The sequence below is a fragment of the Aquila chrysaetos genome, chromosome 16 (genome assembly GCF_900496995.4).
Source record: "Aquila chrysaetos chrysaetos chromosome 16, bAquChr1.4, whole genome shotgun sequence".
Classification (NCBI taxonomy): domain Eukaryota; kingdom Metazoa; phylum Chordata; class Aves; order Accipitriformes; family Accipitridae; genus Aquila; species Aquila chrysaetos.
This window is the reverse complement of record NC_044019.1, coordinates 9005311-9032029: the sequence shown is the minus strand read 5'-3', so window position 1 is coordinate 9032029 and position 26719 is coordinate 9005311. Positions and strand designations below refer to the sequence as shown.

General features: G+C 38.3%; 1 long non-coding RNA gene across 1 annotated transcript; it reads right to left on the bottom strand.

Annotated features, from left to right (window-relative positions):
• Positions 1-11621: 11621 nt before the first annotated feature.
• On the bottom strand, positions 11622-22543 carry LOC115351822. The gene is made up of 3 exons (XR_003926921.2): positions 22530-22543; positions 14595-14599; positions 11622-12135 (listed from the first exon to the last, which is right to left on the bottom strand). It is a non-coding gene; the product is annotated as an uncharacterized LOC115351822 (long non-coding RNA).
• Positions 22544-26719: the final 4176 nt, after the last annotated feature.

Here is a 26719-nt window from a genome sequence, read left to right as displayed (position 1 = left end):
ATTTGCCTCTGACTGGTGAATGTTAGTTATATTAATTGATGTCTCTTAATAGATCTGGATAAAGTAACTTACTGGTAGCAATCAAAAAAAGCACACCATTTTAGTAGCCTTGTTTGTAATTGATAATAGGTCTAAAATTCAGAAGTGGTGTATATTATATAAATCAAGGCAGTAGATCTAACTGAAATTAAAAAGCTGTTCTTACCCCATACCTGAGGAGTTAAATGACGCAGAAAAAAGGTTTTACATCTGTCTTCAGCTTACTAGCTACCCATACAACTGCAGTGTCTTGCATCTGAAATCAGATTTTTGCAAAAGCAAAAATTAAGTACATCACATCTACAGTATGATGCATCACACTTACACCTTTTTGGGGGGATATCACTTAGTATACTGCAATTTTAATTGTTTTGTTTGCCACAGTGAGGAACTAGGTCAGAACTGCTTAGTTTATTTCTAGTAGTAATGTGAAATATAACTAACTTCTAAGCACTGATTGGGAGTCCTAGCAACCTAAAACTCATCTACTGTTGAGCCTTTAGACTCAAACTTCTTGTAGCCTTGTTTCCCTATGTGGTTGGTTTTGGTTTGTTGTTTGGTTTGGGTTTTTTTTTTTTCCACCCCCTCTAATCCATTTAAGCATGCTAGATCAGCTTGAGCTGTGGGTCTGTCACATGCTCTGTGACTAGCTCAGTTTGAGTTATATACAGGGTAATTCCAGATAATCTATGCTTAATTTCTTGTTCTATTTCTTCTCCTTCCCCTTGCCTACTTCTTGAGAACTGGCAAAACAGTAGAAATCCAAATCAGAAGTGTTTTTCCTCTCTGGAATGCTGAAGCCTGCCTCTCTGAGAAGAAAAGGGCCTATTCTGCTGCAAGAGGAGTAAGAACTGACAGCTGGGCAGTGAGAAGAGGCTTGCTTGAGATCTGATGCCCAAGATGATGCAGAACACTTAAGGGGCAACAGAGTCCCCAGATTTCCAGCCCCCATGGCTGTCAATGCTCAGCATGACTCTTAATTTGCAGGGTCCCTATGCCTTGCAGAAGGTAAGGCTCAGTAAAATTCAGTATCTCTCTTTGGTAGTAGCCAACACTTCAAAACCTTACAAGCTGCACAGCCAAGTTGCATTGTAACCAGAAGGGAAACCATGACCACTTATCCCATCTCGTGTAATTTGGTTTTTTCCACTATGCATATCTACCCATTTTCTAAGGATTTAAAAGATACTAAAGCATTTCCTATATTTTACTACTGTCACTATCTTTAAAGGAAGACAGTTTAAAAATACAAACTTGTTTTTAATAGATTACAGGTGTTAGAATATGAATGCTTAAATAGCTTTGAGATCAAAGCTTTTGGTTTTTTCATCAAGTTTTAGTGGTGGCATCTTCTCAAACAGCTGTTAATGTGATATTAAAAAGATGTAGCTGCCCTTTCAAAAACAGTACAGGGAAAGAATGCCCTGTCGTGGTTTAACCCCAGCCAGCAACTAAGCACCACGCAGCCGCTCACTCACTCCCCCCCCCCCCCCCCCCAGTGGGATGGGGGAGAAAATCGGGAAAAAGAAGCAAAACCCACGGGTTGAGATAAGAACAGTTTAATAGAACAGAAAAGAAGAAATGAATAATGATAATGATAACACTAATAAAATGACAACAGCAATAATGAAAGGATTGGAATGTACAAGTGATGCACAGTGCAATTGCTCACCACCCGCTGACCGGCACCCAGCTAGTCCCCGAGGGGCGATTCCCCGCCCCCACTTCCCAGTTCCTATACTAGATGGGACGTCCCATGGTATGGAATACCCCGTTGGCCAGTTTGGGTCAGGTGCCCTGGCTGTGTCCTGTGCCGACTTCTTGTGCCCCTCCAGCTTTCTCGCTGGCTGGGCATGAGAAGCTGAAAAATCCTTGACATTAGTCTAAACACTACTTAGCAACAACTGAAAACATCAGTGTGTTATCAACATTCTTCACATACTGAACTCAAAACATAGCACCGTACCAGCTACTAGGAAGACAGTTAACTCTATCCCAGCTGAAACTAGGACATGCCCCCTTTTCATAGATTTGAGCACAGCTAATGAACAGCATAGTAAAACTCCTCAATTTCACACTAATCACTAATATAAATCTATGACTGTTGTGCCCATGAAAAAATAAGGAAGGAAAAGCTGGACAATTTTATCTTACAAGAAAAGTTTTTAAAGTCTTAATGATGAAGTATACCATCTTAGTAGTGTGGACTAACTCCATATTAAAAAAAAAAGTAGAAAAAAAACCCCAATAAAACAAAAATCAGCAGTCTTGGCTGTAGTACTGGGATTCTGTTGAATTTGTAATGCTCCCCATGCACTTTAAATAAATAAAAACTCTAACAAGTCATTAAACTGACATTTAGTCAGAATTGGGCACTTTTCTATTAATGAAACATTTGCTGTAGAAAATGCATTTGAATGATGACCACGATAACACTTTTTTTTGTAAATTACTGGTACTGCGTTGTTGACATAAGACTAGCATTATTAGTTGATGTAAGACTAGCTTGAATTTTTAACATCTAAAACTTAGATTGGCTGTACCCATCTGTTAATACCTTCTCATATTTATTTAGTCTGAAAGAGGTGACTTAATTGTTGTTTATATTTGAGAAGGCAGCATTCCTGAGATGCAATAGGTGGATCCAGAGTGTTCCTCTAGAGGAACCTGCCTCTCTAATGCTTATCAGGAAAGCCTAGGCAAACAGCTGGCTCATGTAGCCATATAGTTATGTTAACTAAAATTGAATGATACAGGTAGTCCTTTATCAAAAATGGTTTGGGTTTTCTTTCCCTATAATATTCCTTACTCCTATTCCACCAGCCTTTTGATGATAGACTGACTTAGTATCTATGTTGGGGAAGGTGAGAGAAGGACCAGCTTCATAGTTAGACTTGCAAAGTTCTTGCTTACTAGTCAGAAGAACAATAAATACAAATAAAATTCAAGTGATATTCTTTGGCATTGGACAGTAGTTATGTAGGTAGCAGTGTTTCTTTCTGAGGCAGGTCAGCTTGCCCCTTACTGGTCTACTTATCTGTTAGACCAGTAAATTATAACTTTGTAGGATGTAAAAACCAAAGTGAGGGCAAGAACCATAAAGCTTTTAAATGACAAAAAGACAAAACTTCAAACCGAGATGGGTAACATGAAGAAGCAGTAACAAGAAAAATGCTAAGGGATTAAGTGACTATCCTATGACTTCTTCAAGTAGCACCATACAAATGAAGCGCCTCAGATGCATATTCTGATCGGTTATTTAAATAACCTGAATTTAAAAGTAAGTTTCATTTCTATTATGAGGATTAGCTTTCCAGGGCAAACTCCGTTTGTAACACTGTATCTCATAGACTTGTGAGGCACAACTTCCCTTTAACTTCCCACCTTTGCCAAAAAGATCACATTTATCTACTTATTTTCTGATTTTATTCCTTATTACAATCTCTCCTTACTTGGTCTCCTTAAAAACACCTAAAAATAGGCCCTATTTTTACGACTTTCCATGCTTCTAGTACAAAGCAGCATTTATCATCTTGTACCAAGAGCAGTTATTCTCTATTTTGCCCTTGACAGGCAGCACTGATGGGAGAGGACTTCTCTTTTGCGTGAACCTTTTGGAGGCAAATACAGCAACTTTAACTTCGCTATACTAACTGCTGCAGAGTCTCCACCCAAATCCCTGAGGGGGAACATGAGAAACTTAGACTTTTTCCTTTTCATTACTGTCCCTCCTTTGGTTACAGGCTAAATGGTTTCTCCTCATAATCAGTCCATGAGGTCTCAAGATAGTTTTTTGTGGTTGCATCATATTTCATCATGCCTGCTCTCTTCATCTCTTTTCAGAAACATTTTCTGTCAGTCTTATAGCAGGAAATGATCTCCCTGTTGGCTGCACTGACCAGGTAGTGGTAGTATACTTCTGTAACAGATGAAACAGCATCTAAACTTGGGTCTTGAAATCTTCAGTTGTAAAACATTCTTGCAAAGCTTCTATGCCCAGTCATCCCCAAGACTAGGAGCCCTAACTGTGCTCCCTGGGCAGGGTTTGTAAGTATCTGAGTTCACCATATCGGATAGAAAGGATGAACTGTTTTTAGTGGTGGTGATGAGATCTAAAAACAAATACAGAGTACTTTGGGGCATAACAGGTGAAAGCTTGGGGCTTTTTTTTTTAGAGATTTCACAGAGCTGGGTTACTGATTTTATGTGTCCGAACAAACAGTATGACTATTTCTTATAAACACAAGTACTGCTGCCATTACGAAGGAGTTGGGTACTTGTAAAGTTATCTAAGCTGTCAAAATTTTAAAATCTCCTGAGTCTATTTGGACCACTCTGGCTTCTCAGAAATGGGAAGATTTTGCCAACTAAGCCAATTAAAAGTTAAAGAATATTTTCTGAAATCTGGAAGCATAGATAAAAGTGAGCCAATATGATAACTATCCTCTGAGCTCACAAACAAGTTGCTCAGATCTTTTGAACAAGATACGAAGTTTGTTGTCCGCTGATAAAATGAAAGTTAGTATTTGGCAGTTCTAGATGCAATTTCAGATTTGTATCTTTTATTTCTACTGGATCTCTCTCAAAAAAAAAAAAAAAACCCACCCCCAACAAACAAAACCATTTGTGGTCTATATAGGCAAAAACAATCAAAGAAATTGAACCTGATTAAGAATTTGATGCTTTGATGTGGTTAAGGATCAGGTTCTTTATATCTTTACAATAAAGTTATTTTGTGAAACTTAAGACTATTCTGTGAAAGAGTGAGAGTACTGACATTAATGTCACATTAACCACAGAGGCAGGTCATAGTGATGCGTATAATTCATATGAGTAATATCATGGTGAATTCCAAAATTATGAGGATTTTTATGAGGAGATCTGGAAGTTAGTCTTAGAAAATGAAGGATGATGAAAAAAAACTCATGATCTGATCATACTCTGAAATGGGATAAAAAAAAAATTCACAAGCAACTAGACAACTTTGAGTAATGGAGGTATACCTGAAACCTGAAGTGGAAAAAGCCAGCTAAATTGCTGTAAAAAAAAGAGGGGATCACCAGAGCTGTTCAAAGAGCACATGTTGCCTTTACTTTTATCTGTGCATCTCTCTGTAAAAACATAGAGCTATCATATCACCTCAGGATCAGTAAAGGCAAACCAACTGGTCTCAACTTACACACAGTCAATGAAGCTGTGAGGCATAAGCCCAAACATCAGCTGAACATAAATCAGTAATTCCAAGCAGCTGGATAAAAGCAAACTAAGAAGTGTAGCAAACAAAGTAACACATGAAATGGTTACTCCATCCAGCACTGGCGAAAAGCCTTAGCTGGAGAACCCAAAAACACCTTCGTGGTTTTAGAAAAATGTACCCATTTGGACAGAGAACATAGAAAGCTGTGTGAATTAGAGAGGTCTAGTAAATGTAACTTATGAAAAACAATTGTAGAAATTATTGGTTAGCTGTTTGAAAACTGAAGGGAGAAGGAAATCTTCAAATAGAAAAAAAAGTCTGCTGCAATAAAAGTAGTAAATTTTGGTTTCTAAGGCTGCATCTTTAGCCACCTGATTCTTGATAATTTAATGTCTGCCCTTTTTTTGGATTGACACAGCAAATAATTATTGTTCTACTTACAGCTAAGAGTTTGTCTATAATAAATGGTGCAAAAGCCTGGAAAGTTTGTCTTCCTGATAACAATTTCTTGCAAATTTCCAAAACAAATACAAAATGGATCTTTTGACTCATCTGTTTTACTGTGAAATACAGGTTGTGGTCTGAATTTATTAGATTAATGTTCTGTTGCAAATAATCTACATCCTGTAGAAGGGGATATCAGACTATATACAAAAGACAGAAAGTGCAGATTTATTAATTTAGCTGAAATCAAACACTTGTATCAGAATAAGTGACTTGGAAATTCTTCTTATCTTGTTCTCTACTGTGCAGCTCTTTGTTTGAAAAAGAAAATTTTTCTGTCATTTATTGTAGTAAAAGTATCTTTGATACAATAATACAAGAAAGAACACCAATGCAGACAACAGACAAGTGATTTAAAACAGATGTGAAATTCCCTCTATGTAGAAAATTATAGGCACTGGTGATGACATTAGATGCATATGACTAATCACAGTTAATGCTTGCTGTTGCCAATTAGCTTTATTAGCACAAGCAATTTGAGCACAGGATGACATTACTTTAATTACTGTAAGCAGCTTGTTCATTTATTGAGTAGTATGCATTCAGAAAAGGGTTTTTCTATCTGCAAATTAATCATAACCCTCTTTATCATTAGAAATTCAGGAACACTGAGGAAAAAAGACTTTACCATGCAAATAGAAAAAAATGGATGATGAAAGTCTGGCAGTAATTTTAGTATTTTACTACTATTTTATTTTTTATAAAAAGACAAAAGCTATTGTATGATTTCTGTCTGAAAGCTGTACATGAGTGAGACAAAATTACTACCATTAGAGCTAAGGCAAGACATTATGACCATTAGGTGGTAGCAATGCAAAAAAAATCTTGTGAAGCTGTACAGCAAAAATAAGGCTAAAGGTATCTAGAAAAAAAACCCAACCTGCACTCCAAGCTGCACAAGAAACACAAAACTTATTTTCTCCTTTTTTTATCATATGAAGATATGTTTGTTGATCTGTGGAACAGGTATCAATTTTTCATACAAATTTGCATATGAGAATACAATCTTCAAAGGGTGGAATATGCATAATTTCATTAGCAAAATGCAAAAAGTCGTTGTGCAAGTATGTTTACTCAGAAATGCTATAGCAAATGAAACAGAACTGCAACTATGAGCTGATTTCATTTGCACCACCACACTGACTCACAAAACTATTGCTGCAGAAATGTCAAAATCATGTTGATGTTTTGTAAATGAAAATTCAAAATAAGATTTTTTTTTCTTTATGGGTTTCTCCTAAGTCTTTATTATATGCCAGAAATATGTTATTTCTTAATTCAAAAGATAATAGATTTAAAAGACAAAACTTACCTTTCTTATATTTTAAGTCTGTAGATAATTTGAGCTTGAATCAGGAATCATATCTCCATGTTTTACAATAACAATTTGCAATTTTTCTTTTAAGCCATCTGTTGCAAATCTTGTTTTGGACAAGATATCCACTGTTCAAAACTGAATTTGGAGGGATCTTAAAGAGTGACAGACACCTTAGCAGTTGTTGACTTCTGCACTGTTGTTATTCTTTCCTTTTGTTCATCCACAATTCCTGTAGAAGCAGTACTGCTAGAGAAAGTAGCCAGCCTGTGCCTTGTGTTGCGTGGGCTCCTATGGCAAGGACACATCACATAATCAGCTGTGGACTCTGCTATATGCAGGCTGCTAGGGCTTGTGAAACCCTGCTGTGGGACAAAAAAAGAGTGAGGTAGTAAAGGCCAGCAGGGCTGATAACACTGGCTTGCCCTTGGCAGTGCAGCTGGCTGAGGCTGGTGAGACACCGGAGGAGGTTGCACAGAGATGTGGAAGTGTCAGGTTGGGTGGAGCTTTGAGCAACCTGGTCTAGTGGAAGATGTCCGTGCCTAAGATAGCGGGGTTGGAGCTAGGCGTTCATTAAAGATCCCTTCCAACCCAAACCATTCTGTGATTCTATGAGTCAAAGGTTCATCCTGTAGTGGTGTGGAGGAACTCCTCAGGAGCCACTGTCTCCTTTTGCATGTAAGCTGGTTCTAGAAGTCTCCTCCTCAAGGTAATACATATGCCTTGCAGGCCTCTAAATAAATTTAATGCCAAATGATTTTAGTAAGCACAATGTCATGTGAGGAGGGTGCCTTACACTTCGGTTTCCCTGTTGCCTGTGTCCACAAACCTGTGAACTGTCCTTAAAATGAAAGTATACACTCAGGTTACATCACTGTTTTTCACTGCGTCATCTGTGTGCAGTGCCCCATGTCTGTCTTTCAGTCCCAGGATATCTGCAACTCAAAATTTCCACTGACTTCTGACAAAACTGTTTTTACTACCCTAAATTTCTTTTCAGTAGTGTGAATGGCTTTATCATATTGGGATGAAGGCTTAACTCTTCTGATATACCTGTGTCTGCAGAAGAACTTTGCTGGTAGAGCATACTGATACTGTATACTGCTACACTTTGTTATAAGCCATTACACTAAGCTGGCTGATTGACCCTCAGCCTAAAGGATCTAGCCTTCAAGCCTGCCTTTGCCAACAGCCATCAGTGATAGAACATGAATTGTTTAAAATGCACTTCAGTCTTTTCAAACTTACCTTAGTTGAAAAATAACTGATCTTCTTTCTCCATAACCTTCATACTGCTTTCCATGTGTGATTTGATTAAAGTAGAAGTCTCCAGCATGCGTGAACTCCTATAAAGTATCTCCCTGAAAAGGAACAAAGCCTTGGACAAGTGTACTCTTCGCTGGGTGAAAAACTGGCTGGCTGGATGAGCCCAAAGGGTTGTGGTGAATGGGATGAAATCCAGTTGGCAGCGGGTCACAAGTGGTGTTCCCCAGGGCTCAGTACTGGGGCCAGTTCTGTTTAATATCTTTATCAATGATCTGGATGAGGGGATCGAGTGCACCCTCAGCAAGTTTGCGGATGACACCAAGTTGGGAGGCAGGGTTGATCTGCTGGAGGGTAGGGAGGCTCTACAGAGAGATCTGGACAGGCTGGATCGATGGGCTGAGGCCAATTGTATGAGGTTCAACAAGGCCAAGTGCCGCGTCCTGCACTTGGGTCATAGCAACCCCATGCAGTGCTACAGGCTTGGGGAAGAGTGGCTGGAAAGCTGCCCAGCAGAAAAAGACCTGGGGGTGCTGGTTGACAGCCAGCTGAACATGAGCCAGCAGTGTGCCCAGGTGGCCAAGAAGGCCAACGGCATCCTGGCCTGTATCAGAAATAGTGTGGCCAGCAGGAGCAGGGAGGTGATTGTTCCCCTGTACTCAGCACTGGTGAGGCTGCACCTTGAGTCCTGTGTTCAGTTTTGGGCCCCTCACTACAAGAAAGACATCGAGTTGCTGGAGCCTGTTCAGAGAAGGGCAGCCAAGCTGGTGAAGGGCCTGGAGCACAAGTCTTATGAGGAGCAGCTGAGGGAAGTGGGGTTGTTTAGCCTGGAGAAAAGGAGGCTGAGGGGAGACCTTATTGCTCTCTGCAACTACCTGAAAGGGGGTTGGTCTGAGGTGGGTGCTGGTCTCTTCTGTCAGGTGGCTGGAGATAGGATGAGAGGAAATGGCCTCAAGTTGCGGCAAGGGAGATTTAGGTTAGATATTAGGAAAAACTTCTTTACTGAGAGGGTTGTCAGACATTGGAATAGGCTGCCCAGGGAAGTGGTTGAGTCACCATCCCTGGAGGTATTCAAAAAAACGAGTAGACAGGGGAACTCCAGAACATGGTTTAGTGGGCATGGATGATGGTTGGACTCGATGATCTTGAAGGTCTTTTCCAACCTAAATGATTCTATGATTCTATGAAACCCTTAATTCTCTTCTAGCTTTACATTCATTTTCAACTTATCTGAATGCATTCACCATTCAAAACCTTTGTAAATGCAGACTTATAGTTGTCTGGACAACATGCTCTGCAGTTCCAGAATGCCTAGGGTATCAGTAGTTGAAATTGCTGAAAACACAGAGTGAATCGGTTTGAAGTGTACAGTCTTCATAGCAAGCAACTTAAAGTAGCTCCAGGAAATGAATCAACAGAAGATATACTGCAAGCATAATTCAGATATGCTGCCCAAAAATAAACGTAAGAAAATAAATTATTAAATGGTTATATGAATGTTCAGATTTGTGATGTGTTTGATGTCACTACTACATTTTGTTAATCATCTGCCCATGCTCCAATTTCTTCTTGCACATAATGAACTTTTTTTCTCCTTTCTAGAGCAACACTTGGTTGTGGCAGACTGCCACAACTTATTCCCAGGATGGGTATGTTTCTATTCAGAATGGAGGCTCCCTTCTTAGTTCTGTGCTGAAGATTATGTTGTGGAGCTCTCTAGCAGTACACAGAAATGTGTTAAAGGGCAGAGGTATATATATACACACAGCAATGATTCAAGGGAAATCTTAGGATTTCAAAAAGTGATAGTGTTTGGCAACTTGTGTCTGACTTGTCAGGTGCTTCCTGATTTTTTTAGGTTTGTTGGGGGGGGGGGGGGGGGGGGGGGGCGGGACTTTTTTTTTTTGTTGTTCATTAATGTCACAATTTGAAAGTTTTTTTTCACAGAGTGCATACAGTGTGCAGTATTGCCTGAAATATGGTGCTTGTCAAAGACTTCAATCACAGCATCATTCTATGAGAACAGCATTAAAATAGCTGGGAGTCAAGGATGAGGTTGAAGAGAAAATGTTCTATCTTCCTGGCTGCAGAGAGTAATTTTTATTCTTCATGAATTCTTTGAATTAACTGGTACTTAGAAAAATGAAAACAATACTGTGTTTTAAACATAATACCATGTTTGCATCCTGAAAGATACAAAAAATGCAAGGCATATTTAGCAGTGACACACCTATATTAGCAAACATTGATGGGCAGTAAATTTTCCATTGTTGTTGGTTTGGTTTTTTTGAGAAGCAATGAGGATACCATTGCACTGACACTGAGCAATTCTGATCTTGTTCTGGACTCTCCACATTTGTGCTGGGCCACAGGCATTATTGCAAAAAAAAAGGACTTGGTCAATGTTCTTTGAGAGCAAAGCCCAAAGGAGAATGAAGTAGCACTTCAGGCTCAGTAGTGTATAAGCCATTTTAATAGGAAAGGGTAGCTGTTGTCTGCAGAGAAATGTGGAACAGCACATTCATTTCCACAGATGTTCTTCACTGACTGTGAGCATCCCGAACTGATGAAACACAGCTTGGCGTAATAGCTCTGAGAAGATAAAACAGTTCTGTTCTACAGAAAAATATTACTCTTTCCCCCTTCTCTTCTTGTGACATAGCACTATTCAAAGAAATCTCACTTATATAGGGATTTACAGTATGTTAGTGACTCATGAAGATGCAATGCTGTGTGTGAGGAACCCAGTGAAAACACGGTGCCAAATTTGCATCACTGCAGCATTCCCCACCATTCCCCCATAGACTAAGCAATATTATTTTGATCAGATTGGGGGGGGGGGGGGGGGGGCAAGAAAGGAAGGGGCAATTATGCCACCATAGTTAAAGTTGTTCCTAAATTTGTATTTAGGAAAAAGACCTAGCAATGTTTTTTGAGGTTTTGTGATGAGGTACAATTAAAAGCACATTTTCTATGGTATTTTGTTCTGATATGGTCAAAACTAGCTATTGGAGCTATTCCAAGCAAACTTTATTCTCTGTCCCTGCCAATGACTTTTCTCATAACACTGCCAGCTACAGTATTCAGATTGGTGGTTGGGCCCTTCTGCATTTGGCTAGTTTTGGATTTAGAAGTCCCTGTTTCCTAAGTATGGGGAACAGACTCAAACCCTGCAAGTCCTGGCCTTATCTCATAACTATTTGATATGCCCCCAGTAAACTTCTAATTCTTATCAGATTGTGTTTGTACAGGCTATAGGGTTTTTTCAAAGACAGCAGTCAAAGTTTGATTTCCACCTTTAGGTTGACAGAAACAATGTAGAAAAATAGAATTGTTTTCTGTGTTTGTTTCATGATCTGAGGCAGTATTTTGGCTGACTAAAGTAGTCAAATATGCATATCTTATTTCTATATTGGATGCATTTTCTGATGCTGAACTACCCACCATATTCACATTAGACAGTCACAAATGCTTTTTACTCTAACACACCTAGCCATATTGCTCATGGAACTAATAAGGAGCATTAAGCATAGTTTTGGTAGGGCGTGTTGCGATAGGACAAGGAGTTATGGTTTTAAACTAAAGGAGGGTAGATTTAGACTAGATACAAGGAAGAAATTTTTTATAATGGGGGTGGTGAAACACTGGAAGAGGTTGCGCAGAGAGGTTGTAGATGTCCCATCCCTGGAAATATTCAAAGTCAGGTTGGATGGGCCTCTGAGCAACCCGATCTAGTGGAAGATGCCCCTGTTCATTGCAGGGGGATTGGACTAGATGACCCTTAAAGGTCCCTTCCAACCCAAACCATTCTATGATTCTATATTTCCTTAATACTGCTGATTCTTATATTTCCTTAGTGCTGATCTTTCCAGGGTCTTCTACCATCCTCTATTTTATTTATACAATTTTCTTTGGCTACATTCTTAAAATAAAAATCTAAATAAGCTTGTAAGGTTCAGAATAGTCTGAAATACTGTATCCTAACCAAGCTTTCATGCAGAGCAGCAGGAACACATGCAAAATGCAAGCACAGAGTAAAGAAAAACATGTAACTCAGTCTCAAAATGTTGTGAAGGAGGAGAGCTTAAACTCAAAGCATGTAAGTATTGTTCAGAACAACCGAGTTATTCTGAGCCAACTATTGAACCAATCTCATACATTTCTGTGTCAAGCTATTTGCACACAACAGAGTCCAAGCCCTGTTCACATATACCTTCAACTTTGGTTTGTTAGTATGCAGAGCTTTAAGTATTGCTCCTCCCAAGGGACAGCTGGTACTGGCTAAGTCTGTAGAGTACAGGGACAGCCTGACCACCACCTACTATGAGATTTTCTAACTGTAGTGTTTAGACATCTTACTGTTCTGTGAGATTGTATTAGTCTAAAAACAATCCCCTCTCTCTCATTCTCCCTGGTTTTTCACTGTCCTGACTTAATTACATAAGTCAATTATAGCCCCCTCTTAGGAGACATCAAAAATGTATCATTGTTGGACCATTTGGATACATGTCTGTAACCTAAACTATGTTTCTGAGCAGCTCAAGCTACTATCCGCTTCATGAAGGGGATCCTACCTAGGCTACATCTCCACTGACTTTTAAAACATGGTTATCAATTAGTGGAAACCTGTACAGAGCTATGATGAGACTGTGTTTTAGCACACTCATGTAATGTAGAAAAGGGCATGCATGGAAAGTTTGTCCTCTAAACTTAAATAGGGGAGCAAAAATGAAAGAAACCTGCAGAGTGTTGCAAAATGATTTCACAGAATAAAAACAGGCAATAAAATGGCAGATAAAGCGATATGCTTGGGGTTAAAACAACTGACAACATATAGAGAGAATCTTATAATAGGCTCTAATCTAGCTACTGCACTGTGGGAAAAGTCTTGGGATTACTCTTGCAATGTTTTTTAAAATATCAACTTCATGCTGAGGAGGTAGTTAAAAAAGCTAGAAGAATTTTAGGAATTACTAGAAACAAAATAAGGAACTTAACTCTATAAATCCAGTTTGCACTTGCATCTAGAATACTGCTCCCCCCACAAACACATAACACAGGATAACAATAAGAGGTACTAACAGCAACAGCAGAGAAGATCAGAAGTCAGAAACAGCATATGTGAAATTGGAGTCTTCTGCACTGAAAAAAGTGACTGAGAATATGATAAAGATATGAATAGAAATGATCAGTTTTCTGTGCCACAAGAAGGTCATTGAGCTAAATTACTAAACCACAAATTTAAGAAAAGGAACTACATAATTAAATAGATACACTCCTCTACTGAGGAAGTCCACGTGCCACAGACTATGATAAATGGGGGGATAGCAGGAGCAGTACCTCTGCACTTGTCCTTTTCTTTTTTCTTTCCCCAGCCATCTATTACTGTCTCTCTGAGTCAGAGCAGCAGTAGATGCCTTCTTGAAAGAGTGAGCTCTAAATCAGATCTTTATTAAAAGGAGGTATTAAAGTGTAAAACATTTCTCATTCCTGTAAACAGACTTGTGTATTAACCATGAAAATACTGGCATAAGTGGACATTTCAAAGTACAAATGGATATTTTCTATCAGCAAGTTTCAGATTTATTAGATGAGGTATTCATAGCACTCCAGCAACACCCCCAGCTAAGGGGAATGACTCCCAAAGCAATCTGCCTAGTCATTGTTGTGTTTTCATACAGTACATCTACACAGATAAAAAGTGTCTTGAAAGTCAAGGCTGGGTTTAGAGTCACCAGATTAATCACAGATACAATCCTTTTTTATCAGTTAGTTGATTTTGTCAACTACAGCTGAAGAAATATTTTAGTTTGAAAGTTAGAGCTTGCTAACACTTCATCCCCTTTCCTTACACGTGAGTTTAATAGGTACTTAAAGTAAATCATACCACTGTGATAGTAAGTTAACTGTGCCAAAATTTGGATAAATTGGTATAAAAACTAATTTTAAAAACGCTGTTTCTCACCCTTAAGAAAGTTTCCCCATGCTTTATGTCCTCTCTGAGACTCTAAATACTGGTTAGAATCTGGAATAATTATTACAATATACTTCTGTCCTGGTTTCAGCTGGGATAGAGTTAATTGTCTTCCTAGTAGCTGGTACAGTGCTATGTTTTTGAGTTAAGTATGAGAAGAATGTTGATAACGCTGATGTTTTCAGTTGTTGCTTAGTAGCGTTTAGTCTAAAGTCAAGGATTTTTCAGCTTCTGATGCCCAGCCAGCAAGATGGCTGGAGGGGCACAAGGAGTTGGGAGGGGACACAGCCAGGACAGCTGACCCAAACTGACCACAGGGATATTCCATACCATGTGACATCATACCCAGTAGATAAACTGGGGGGGAGTTGCCTGGGGCAGATCGCTGCTCGGGAACTAACTTGGTATCGGTCAGTGAGTGGTGAGCAATTGCATTGTGCATCACTTGTATATTCTAATCCTTTTATTATTACTATTTTCCTTTTATTAGTGTTATTATCATTATTAGTTTCTTCTTTTCTGTTCTATTAAACTGTTCTTATCTCAACCCACGAATTTTACTTCTTTTCCCAATTCTCTCCCCCATCCCACTGCGGGGTGGGGGGGAGTGAGTGAGCGGCTGTGTGGTGCTTCGTTGCTGGCTGGGGTTAAACCACGACAACTTCTTTATAGTACAGTCTGGCTTTATAGCAAACCACACAGCAAGAACCATTTTTTTCCTATTGACAAGTTCTGTATTAGAACAAGACTTACACAAGGCTGATCTTTACACAACAATAATTTTTCTGCTTTTCTCTTTTTTTTTTCTTTTTTTTTTTTAATGTGCCAATATCTATGTTTTTGTTCAATAAAAGATTTTTCTATTAAAAATACATTTTATATTTCCATCTATGTGATGCAACCACTATAGAAGTATTATATATTGATATTCAATTGACATGAAATATTTCTTTATTTTTCTCATATGCTAAATTGCCAAACATTGTTACAGAGAGTACCGTGATATTCTGCTGTAATTAGTATTTACCTAGGCCATAGGAATAACTATAGTTTATGAAGACAAACCCACAGAGCAGTAGAAAGAATTTCCAGAAGTTTTGTTTAAGTATTCTATCCCTTTTTCTAGAAGATATGTCTCTGGGGAGTAGGAGGTATTTTTGATGGTTAAGGACTAGGCAGTAGGCCTAGTTCTTTGCTATCTATCCTGCATTCAGTACATCAAAAAATTAACATTCTTGTTAATTAAATTATTTGCCCTCTTTTTTGTATTGCATTTATATATACTGTGTAACTTTGAGTAAGTGAAAGTGTAATCATAAATAAAAATGTTTCTAGGAACTTGGCATCATTCATTTAAATGTCTGTAATTCTTTAAAATATAACTACAGAATAAAAGGAAAATTTACAGCTATAGCTGAGAAGGAAGTATGCTATCAAGAGCAGGTACAATAATAGATGATAGGTAAACAAAAAGGCAGAATAGGTCAGGATCTGACCTGCAGTCTGGAAAGTGCTGGAAGCAGCTGAGGAAAAGGCAAGCAAGCAGGCAGGCAGGAAGGAAAAAAGGAAGGAAAGAGGGAAGAGAGGGATGGAGGAAGCCACTTGTATCATCTTGAAGTCAGGGATGGTAATCTGCCAGATTCTGGCAATATCTTTAAAAAAAAAAAAAAAAAAAAGAGTATCACTAACATCCACTTTTTTTTTTTTCTGAAGAATTATCTGAGCCCAAGATACCGTAATTTCATCCTTAAGCCAGGTGATGAAAGCACACTTTTAAACTATTTCAAGAACTACATAGTTAATATTTACTGAAAGGCAATGGACACAGCCTGTTTACCAGTTTTACAGAACCTGAATAGAGATAGCCAGGCCCTTTGGTCTCTAAGCAGTCTCCACACACAAAGACAGGGGAATCATTGCCTCATTCTGTGGACTCAGTTCTGCTAAAAGAGGTTAATTGTAAATGGTAGTGAAAAGCCACAGCAGCAATTAGGTTGCTAAGCATTTAAGAACTGTCCTGGGGGCTAAGGGTGGTACTGAAAATCAGATATACATCACATAGGGTCTCCAACTGGAGGAAAGAGTCTCACCAGACTTCTAAAAAAAATTAGGGTTGAAGGGGGAATAAACACCAACTAGCCATCAATAGAAAGGAAATTACCACAGCTGATCCATCACTGTGCAACTACTTGTCATGAGATACAAGAAGTAACTCAGGATCAGAGCCACCGACATCTTCTCTAATTGCATAAGCTGTCCAACAGGCATGCCATGAAATGGAGGATACTGAGGATGGAATAATTGCATTTCCAGACTTCTCTGTGAACAGACCTATGAATAGGCAGAACAGTGTTGGGGACTGGAGATAACAAAGCTAAGCCTTAAAGCTGTCGTTACTTTTTATGTTCCTGAATGGCAGACATACCTCATGGAACAGTACCAAGACTGTAGATTTTTTCTCTCTGATGAAGCTTACTCATGGAAAACGGAGATCAAGATCTGGTCATAAGCAATCACCTTGGTCAACAGTATCTGTTACAGGCTCATGTGGATGGAAAATATTGCTTTTCACAACTCATAGCAGTGAGGAATGTCAGCCTATTTTGGGTTACAAGTTGCAGGAAGTCACTCAGATAAAAATGAAGGAGGGTTCAGTACTGGTGGCAGGGATTGTTCACTTTCACATCCCAAGATATTTCTCAAAAAGGTATTTCTGGATGTGTACCAAAGACATATTAATTTCCTGGGATTTACAGTACCTGAAGGGGATCTGAATCCAAATCCTCACTTATACAGTACAAACAGTAACAGTGAATCTCTATGGTAGGAATATGCCCATAACAGAACGGGCAAAGTTTGAAGACATATATAGGAAATAGAAAAGCCACCAAGCAAAAGACAAAATGAAAAATTAAAGAAAAGGAAAACTGGAAAAGGAAATTTATCTAGCAAAAAAAAGATAGCATAGGACAAAACTGGCATGGAAGACAAGAGCCAGAGGGTCACTGTCAATTTTGTAGGAGAAAAGATGGTAAAAATAAAACATGTAGGGTAAAGGCAGTTTTAAGGGAAAGTCTGCAACACAGCTGGATGACTGGAGGGAACTCAGGACCATATAGCCTGCACAATGGCTGTATTCAGGTTACATGGAGAGGCACAGCTTCATACCAAACACCCACTGCTAAGGTAAAAAAGCTACAGCTTACTGCCTGCCAGAGGGTGGATAAGCATACAGCAGACGCTTAAAGAGGAGTAGCTCATGTGGCTGTGTTCCTGAATGAGCTGTTCTGTGTGCCTGCATGCATCAGCATCTCATAATACTCATCACATATATACACCACAGGCTTGTGTGTCATGTTCAAAGGCCCATCTGAGTAATTATAGTTTATCCCAATTTTCTTGTGCAGTTTCTAATGGTTGTCGACAGCCTAACAAAGATCATATATTATGAAATTATGTGCTTTTATGCACATGCTGCATCAAAGTGAATGTCATGGTTGAAACAGCAACACCAATGTATGCAATTTATAACATATAACTACATAGGGAACTGAATCCCCACCTGATTTGCATTCCTAAAAATCTCTACAGGAGGGAAAGTGAGGAAGAATGGGAGATTCTTATGATGGCTTTCCTTCCAAAGCCATATTTAGGGAAGGAATAGCAATCATATGTTTTTGCTTAGATCTGACTGTAACAGTTTTAAATTACATGAATTATAAATGCTTGATCAGTGTTACAAGGTAAAACTGCTTCGCGAGGTTTCTTAAATAAGGTTGTATGTATGTTGAAGGTTTGGATTTTTTTAGTCTGATCCTAATTAAATATAGAACCACAAACATTAAGCACCACAAATTTATGAAAACTTAATATTACAGGCAAATGGATGCAGAAGAAGCTAATTAGAATTTACAAGTAATCAAACTATATTAAGGTGTCCAAATACAGAGTTAGAACCCTAAATTTAGGGTGGTTTATTTTTGGGGTTTTTTTTTAATTTAAAAAATATTTAAACACTGCTTAATAAGGAAGCTTGGTGGTTAACACCTCCACATCCTGCATTTGGTGTAAGGGTAATGGTTATTTAAAAAGAACTGATGTATAACTGGGACAATAGTTCCACACCCCCCCACCCCTAAGCAGTGTTAAATACAGTCTCAAGCCAAGTCCTGCTCAATTCCCTCAAGCTTTATGAACAGTTTCATTGGCAGGGTGCAGTTGTGGAGTGGAGATGGAAAAGCTCAGAACAAATAAAAAAGAAAGGAAAAGGCAAAGAGTGAGAACTATGTCAGCAAAATTCAATATGGAGAATATCCAGGGAACCAGACTGAGCAATAAAACAGTATCTAGAAAATAGAATGATAAGGATACATAGAAGTGCACACAAACAAATGTAATTCACATTGCTTATAGTGGAATTATTTTGCCAATGAGAGGACTATTTTAATATTTAATGTTTTCTGAATAGTCTATGAATTAGTACTTTGTTTTAAAAATGCTGTCTTGAGAAAAGATGAGTCTGCTTCTTAATAGCCCAGAATGACTCACAAGGCTTCATGGTTGACACCAATTGCATTTTAAAGGTCTTCCTTTAGAGAAGTCTAATAAAAAATATTTTAGACACCTCTAAATATTGAAATGGCTTTCAAAGCATTAAAATTTCCCTAAATATCATATACATTCTTCAAATAGGAGTTAATGCAGGAATAAAATGCAAATAAAATAAGCAAGCTAACCATAAATATACAGAAAATGAGTAAATTTCATTTATATAAACTATGAATGTCATTTTCTAACTGTAGGCCATACAGTGATAACTGACAGAAAAATGTGATGCTCTTTAAAGATATGGTAACAATTTCTGAAACCAAGAGCAAGATCTCTGTGGTGACAGAAATAATGGAAAGGAAAATGATCTAGCTATTTCTAAAATCTGAGCTTCAGATCAGAAAAAAGAACTGCCACTTCAAAGGGTAAGTTTTTTCTTAGTCTTCAAAAACTGCAGTAATTACTAGTATTATTCACACTGTATCTATAGGACCTTTGCAATAGAAGAAACTAGCTATAATACGTGGGAAGTTGTGCTGGTTTATGCAGTCAATGAATCTTCAAGCATTTTTTTTTTTATTAGATGACATTTTCATACCTGGTTTAAAAGTGAAAAAGGAAAACATCACATTTTAACTAGCACAGTTTGAAATTTGAAACCATATTCATGAATTGAAAAAATTCAATGAAACCTTAGGACAAAACAAAATGAGGTTTTTCAACTTCATGGTTAGTTTTTTTTGTTAATGAGCCATTTTTTTTCAGGTTGAAGTCTGTAACAGAAATAGGATTTAATCAACAGTAACATTCTTCAGAATTACTTTGCAAAGGTATTACTTACTGTTGCAGTTTCAGTTAACTTGCATGGCAAATGAATAAAATAAGGAAAAAATAATCACTTGTAGTGTCAAATCAAAGACATACATGCCATTTAATAGAAGGGGCAGTGATCATTCTTCCATTCTGTTCCTCTTCTTGAAGTGTTCATTTTTCCTGGTGAAAACCTGGAGTGACCTAATTCAAACCTGAGGCATCTCACTTTATCTGAAGGGGAACAAATGAAAAGCGCGTGTCTCATTTTCACCTTGCAGCAAGGTCAAAGAAAGTTCTCTGATACATTCAGAAGATGTCTGCTGCTATATAAGGCAACAAAAGCATTTGAACTGTTTCCCCACACTATACAATGAAATCTTCCAACCATTTATGCTCCAATTTTAGCTCTTAAAATACCAAGGATTTCAGCAAGTCCTTACCAGCTCTTTGCCAATGGGTATCTAGATACTGTTTTAATGTTAATACACAAAACTTGAAAGATTATAAGCTAAATTGTGAAAAAGATTTCTTATTTCATCGTCTTTCATCCGCCATCTTTCTCCACATTCAGCTGAAGTCCAATTTCGCTTCAGTCTTGAATTCATCAGTGAGAATAAATGCCTACTTACAAAACATATAGAGTGTACTTCCTATAGCAGTTGACTGCTGTACTAATTCTACTTACAAGGGGAAGTATATTACCAATAGCGTAATGTACAGGACCAGAATATCAATTACCAACAGAAATTTCTGAAAGGAGTCTACATTTACATGAACTAAACAAACTTTCTGACAAAAAGTCATTCAGGAAGCCAGTGCAGACAGTCTGACACACCAGTCAGATATTAAGAATATGGAAATACATTGAACATGTATTGAAGTTGGGGACATCTCTCCTGACTATGTCCTCCCCCAACATCTTGTACACCCCCATGGGGCAACAGGAGAAATAAAGAAAGCCTTGATGCTGTGCAAGCACCGTTCAGCAACAGCTGAAACACTGGTGTGTTATCAACCATATGAGCTGCTATGAAGAAAATTAAATCTATCATCTCAGCCAAAACCAGTACACCTATAAAGGCGAAAACAAGTCAGAGTAGACAACTGAAAGTTGATGGAGCACAAAAGTCCCCCTCTCATAAACAAGCATTTTCCATAACGTAACTAGATTTGACATGTTGCAAGGTACAATTTTGACCACTTAGTAAGTAACTGACTTGCCATGTCCACAGTGTAAATGTTTACATAAGAACTAGTTGTTCAAGCTGCCATTATAGTTGAAAGACAGCTAGTCAATGGAATCCAGGAAGTGACCTATCTCATCTCAAAGTACACAGTTATCTACAGTTAGATGTATCTGCACTCTAAGTTCCAATGGTCGTATTGAAGAGGTCTCTTAACTCTAATGGAGCTAAGATAACTCACTAGCTCATGTGCAGCTGCCTAAAAGTAGGTAGGCAAAATAAATCCTACCCCCATTTTTTCCACATATTTTGTCAAAGGAAATTTTAAAATATATTTTTCTTTAGCCTAGAGAGGTGTCTACAAGTAAAAAGGCAACCTTTTTCCTTTTTTCCCCCTGAATCCACCTTTGCTCACCTACCTGTTGTTCCTAATTCAAAATACCAGATACAATCCTCAGTAATTTAAAACCTCCTATTGAGAAAACACTCTCCTTCCTAGAGAGTATCATCTTGCAACTGAGACATTTGTCAAAATGTGTATTTTTTCAGTATTGTATTAGGGCTTTGTTTATGAAACACTTCCTTTTAACCTTCACCAGAGTCTGTATTTACTAGCTTTCAAGGACTACAGCAAGCCATTTTGATTAGCAAATTACAGATGGGAAAGCAAGGGTCTATTTTTATGCATGTGTGCATATTTTGACCCAATAGTGGAGGCAGTCCTTTTGGCCACCCATTTCATTTATTTGTTAAATTGTAACATGTGGGTCATGCCAGATTCTGCAGCTACTGATATCAGTTCTTTTCACAAAGATGTATTGATGATACCCAGGACATACAGAAAAAAATAAACTGGAAACAGAATAAGCACAATTATTCCTATTTTTATCATGCTAGCAAAATCTACCTTGATACAAATGTTTATTACAGAAACGTTTATGAAATTGCTTGTTTTCTTCTTGAAGTGCTAATGCACACCATTTACCTTTTCAAGACAGTAGATATCTAATGAAAAACAGGCACAAGTATTTTAACAGTCTGTAATGTTTCTTGTTTTTTCAGTATATATAAAGCTTATTTGATAAATATTATTCAATTATACAAGAAAACTAGTAAGCTAGCTGTCTGCCAGGCATATTTCTGCTTTTGGGGGGCTTTATTTAATTTGCTTTATTCAATTATTTGGGAAAATGGAGCCTATAAATTTTCAGTAATAATTGAACTGCTGTGCTGTAAGAAAGAAAGAATAAATGCACAAAGAAGTATATAGCCATTGAATTAATCTGAAGAAAATCTACCCATTTGTTTTACCTCAGCATTTGTACATTTAGAGAATTAAAATTTCAATGAAGAATGAACTTTTTATATTCTATGTAAAAAGAAAAAAAGTACAATCTTACAGTGAAGACTGGCTTATAAAGTCAGGCATTTGATTGAAGAACAAACCTATACTTTTGTAAAACATTTAAATCTTTTTTTAAAGGCTTCTAGGTAGCGTAGGCAAGTGTAATTTTTTTTTAATTTTTTTTTTTTTTTTACAAAGAGGCATTCACACCATCTACCTTTAGCATCTAAGACTCCTAAGACAAGATCTTAGCTGCTCATATTTTCAGCAGAGAGAGAGAAATTACTAGCAAATATTCAGAATCACTTTCCTGAGACCTCACTCATTCCTAATTTAGGTACTTATACACCTGAAGCTGGATGGTGTGAAAGTCACTTCCTGAAAAATGCGATGTTATGGTTCTGAATACAGCCATCAAGGCCTGTGCAATGATGTCTTCTTGAACCTATAAATAGCTTGAAATAATAGTTCCAAAAGAGGTATGAATCATTCTTATTTTAGCTTTATTGCCAAATGAATATAATATAATAGACTAAGATGGTAGTCATTTTACTCTGAGTTGCAACATACAGAAAAGTGATCCAGTAGAGGTCACTTGTAAAGTACTAAACTCAACATTTTTTTGCTGTTACATGTCTAAGCAAGATAAATTCAAAATGACAGTGCTGGTTCAAACTCTGCAAAAACATGAATCTCCAAACCTTCTGATGGCATTCTTAGACTGATAATAATGAGGTGAAAGTTGATTAAAATATGCCCATAGAACAGTACTTCTAAACTTTACAATCCAGATGAAGTGTTCAACCAAGTAATGATTTTCTCTACAAACAGAATAAATAGACAAATAGAATAGATGTTTCTTTCCCCACGTAAAACCAAAAAATTTCCAAGTAAATCCTAGGAAACACAGAATGAAGATAGTAAACAGAAATATGGTAACATATTCCCTGGATTTGAAAATGTTGTAAATTTGTTTCTGTTTGTCCAAAGAACATACAAAATTAAATGGGTATGGATGGGGAAAATAGAAGGAATAAAATGTAGGCAAGCTAGAAGATAGGGGACTATAGTGAACTCATTTGGCCATGAATGTCCCTTTTTAAGCTTTCCTATTCTTTCCTTCTATCAGAATTACAAAGCTGGGAGGGGTAGCAGATCCAATATCAAAACAAGAAACTAATCATAAACACAGTTTGGAGAAATTTCTATGTGGTATTTGCTTGGTGCTACATAATAGAAGTGTGTGATAATTCCAAAGATGGCAATTCGAAAGACCTCATGAGATAGTGCTTTTTTTTTTTTTTTTCTTAAAGAGTTTGTAACTATCTGCTGGTAATTGATAGAAACTGTTAGCTACCTTTCATTCAAAGGAAATTAGTCATTAGTCTGTAAGTTCAAGTCCTTTGAAGTAATAGCTGGTAAGATTGTATATAGTCAACATAACTTTTCCTCAGATAGAAGTGGAAAAAAACAATCCATTTGAAGTCTGCAAATTCATGTTTGGCTACCAGCAATAACAGATAGTTTTCAAAATGGCATAGAATCAAAACGCTCATATAATGTAGCAGTGTTGATTCACTAGGGTAAAGCTCTAATATTGCTCCAATATCTGAGAAATTTTCCTCTTTATAAATACTGCAAGACACACAAACAGAGCATAGTTTCTGTGCACAAAAGGCCAGATAACGCTGGAAGCAGCAATCTTAAGCCTCTCTTTGATCAGATATATTGCATCAGGTCCCAGAATAAGTCTAGGGTATCCTAGCCTATTGTTGTGGTTTAAGCCCAGCTGGCAACAAAACACCGTGAAGCCGCTTGCTCACTCCTCCCCCCCAGCCCTGGTAGGATGAGGAGAAAATATAAAAAAAAGCTCGTGGGTCGAGACAAGGGCAGGGAGGGATCACTCACCACTTATGGTCATAGGCAAAAGACAGGCTCAACTTGGGGAAGAAACAAAAATCAGTTTAATTTACTACCAATCAAATCAAAACGAGGATAGTGAGAAGTAAACCCCAAATCTTAAAACACCTTCCCCCCACCCCTCCCTCCTTCCTGGGCTCAACTCCACTCCTGATTTCTCCACCTTCTCCTGCCAGTGGCACAGGGGGATGGGGAATGGGGGTTGGGGTCAGTTCATCACATGTTGTCTCTGCCGCTCCTTCCTCCTCAGGGGGAGGACTCCTCACTTTTCCCCTGCTCCAGCGTGGGGTCCCTCCCACGGGAGACAGTTCTCCATGAACTTCTGCAGCATGAGTCCTTCCCATGGGCTGCAGTTCTTCGTGAGCTGTTCTAGTGTGGGTCCTTTCCGTAGGCCGCCGTTCTTCAGGTACAGGCTGCTCCAGCACAGGTTTTCCCATGGAGCCACGGCCATCTTCGGGGGCATCCCCGTGTTCCGGTGTGGGCACCTCCCCAGGCTGCAGGTGGGCATCTGCTCCCCCGCTCCCCTCCATGGGCTGCAAGGGGACAGCCTGCTGTCTCCCCATGGGCTGCGGGGGCATCCCTCCTCCAGCGCACCTCTTCCCCCTCCTTCTTCACTGACCTTGCTGTCTGCACAGGGGTTTCTCTCACATCCCACTGCCCTCCTCCACTGCAGGTTTCCCCTTCTTAAATGCATTATTGCAGAGGTGCTACCATTGTTGCTGATGGACTTGGCCTTGGCCAGAGGTGGGTTCGACTTGGAGCCGGGGAAGCTTCGAGCAGCTTCTCACAGGAGCCACCCCTGCAGCCCCTCCCCCGCTAACAAAAACCCCACCACACAAACCCAAAACACCTATGCTTTGGCATTTGGGAAGATAGGTAGACCAAAATCAGTTCCTTCATTTTTCTTGCAAACCAGGCCTTTGAGTGGGGGCCTGTTACAGGGAAGACAGAGCTGATATTGTTTTTTTAGCCTACATTCTTTTTTTGGGTACTGAGAAGGCTCCATACATTTTTCATGAGAGGGTTTTGGCAGCAGTTCTCCAGAGAGATTGGATTTTTTGGGTTTCCCTTTTACATACAGATATTTTAACCCCTACCAAACAGTGCACTCCCATTTTATTTGACTGATGTGTCTTAGTGTTATCACAAAATAAGAGACTCAGTCTTTTTTTCTATATAGTTTCTGAGAGGCTACTGGTAGAGGTAAGATTGCTCAATACTCTGAATGCTTTCAGAAGCTCATCTCCTTTTTATGCTTATTGAAAGAGAATGTAAGGATTCTTCCAGTTTTGCTCCCATTCAAAAGAGGGTTAACAGAAAACCCTGAAGATAAATACCTGTGTGAAAACCAACCTTCACTTAGAACATGCATATTCTATATATGTGTGTGATAATATTATTACTAACTTTAGTCATCTTGCTAGCAATGCCATTAATGCCCATATGAGTAAGTATCAAGTCTGAGGCCTGCATGAGCTCTGGCAACCTTTCTGTGGTGTCACAGATTGCAACTCCTGATAAATAGCACAACCTTCTGAACAGGAGGTCAGATCATTATATGGATGCATCTCCTTAGGAAGAACTTGACAACCAGTTCATTTTTGTGATTCTTCTTGAGTTCTTCTGTGAACATTGGACTCTGTTCTTTCTCTTTTCCAGGACATTATACTGATTATTGGTGGGCAGCAAGTTAGTTAGCACAAACTTAGTGACCATGGTTCCCTTCCCTGTGGAGTACCTACATCATTCTCCATGAAGTTGCAGCCCTGTCTGTCTGCTCCCCTTCATGGTCTCCAGATGTGTAAGCCTGCTGGTTGACCCATCATACAGCATTTGGTGTATATTTACAAAGTCTGTTATGACAGGCCATGACATTAAACTTAAAGCTCTCTATGATCTTAGGATTTCAGACCTAGAAAGATGGGAATCAAAACCTGAAATCTCAGTGACTGCTGCTCTATAAAAAGAAATCTTTTATTGACAGCTTCATACTAAAAGTCCTGTTCAGAATTCCTGCTAGAAAATAATAAAATTTTCTACTTCATATACAACAATGACATTGGCTTGGATACCTAAGTTTCAGGTTTTCTACAATGTGCTTTCCAAAGTGGCATGATGGAAATATGTAGCTTAAGCAGCTAATGTACACAAGCATTTTCTAAATTATTTTATTATCATCTGTATTCTGGCAACAGTTCCTCCTGATCTGAGTACTTTAAGAATTTTTGTGACTGTTTAGCACAGTTTGGTTTCCTCATCAGTAACAGGATAATAACAGTGCAATAAACATAAAATAAGAAAATGCCTTGAGTTTATCCCCTTAAAAATAGGACTGCTTGCCCAAAGTATCTAACCTTTCATTGTCCCTTTCATAAACCATGAAGCTCTGTTGCCTGGCTTTTCTACTCCAGTACTACCAAAGATACCAAAGTTGAAATATTAATACATTTTCAGTTATCTTTCCAGATGAGAGCTGCCATGATTAGTGCTTCCAACAGCTGATGAAACAGCTCCAGAATAAATTTCAGAATACCTTATTTAATGTCCACTCATTATTATAGGGTGGATATAATATGTGCTCTAAGGATTGTGAGAGATTTTCTGTTTTGTCTAGTGG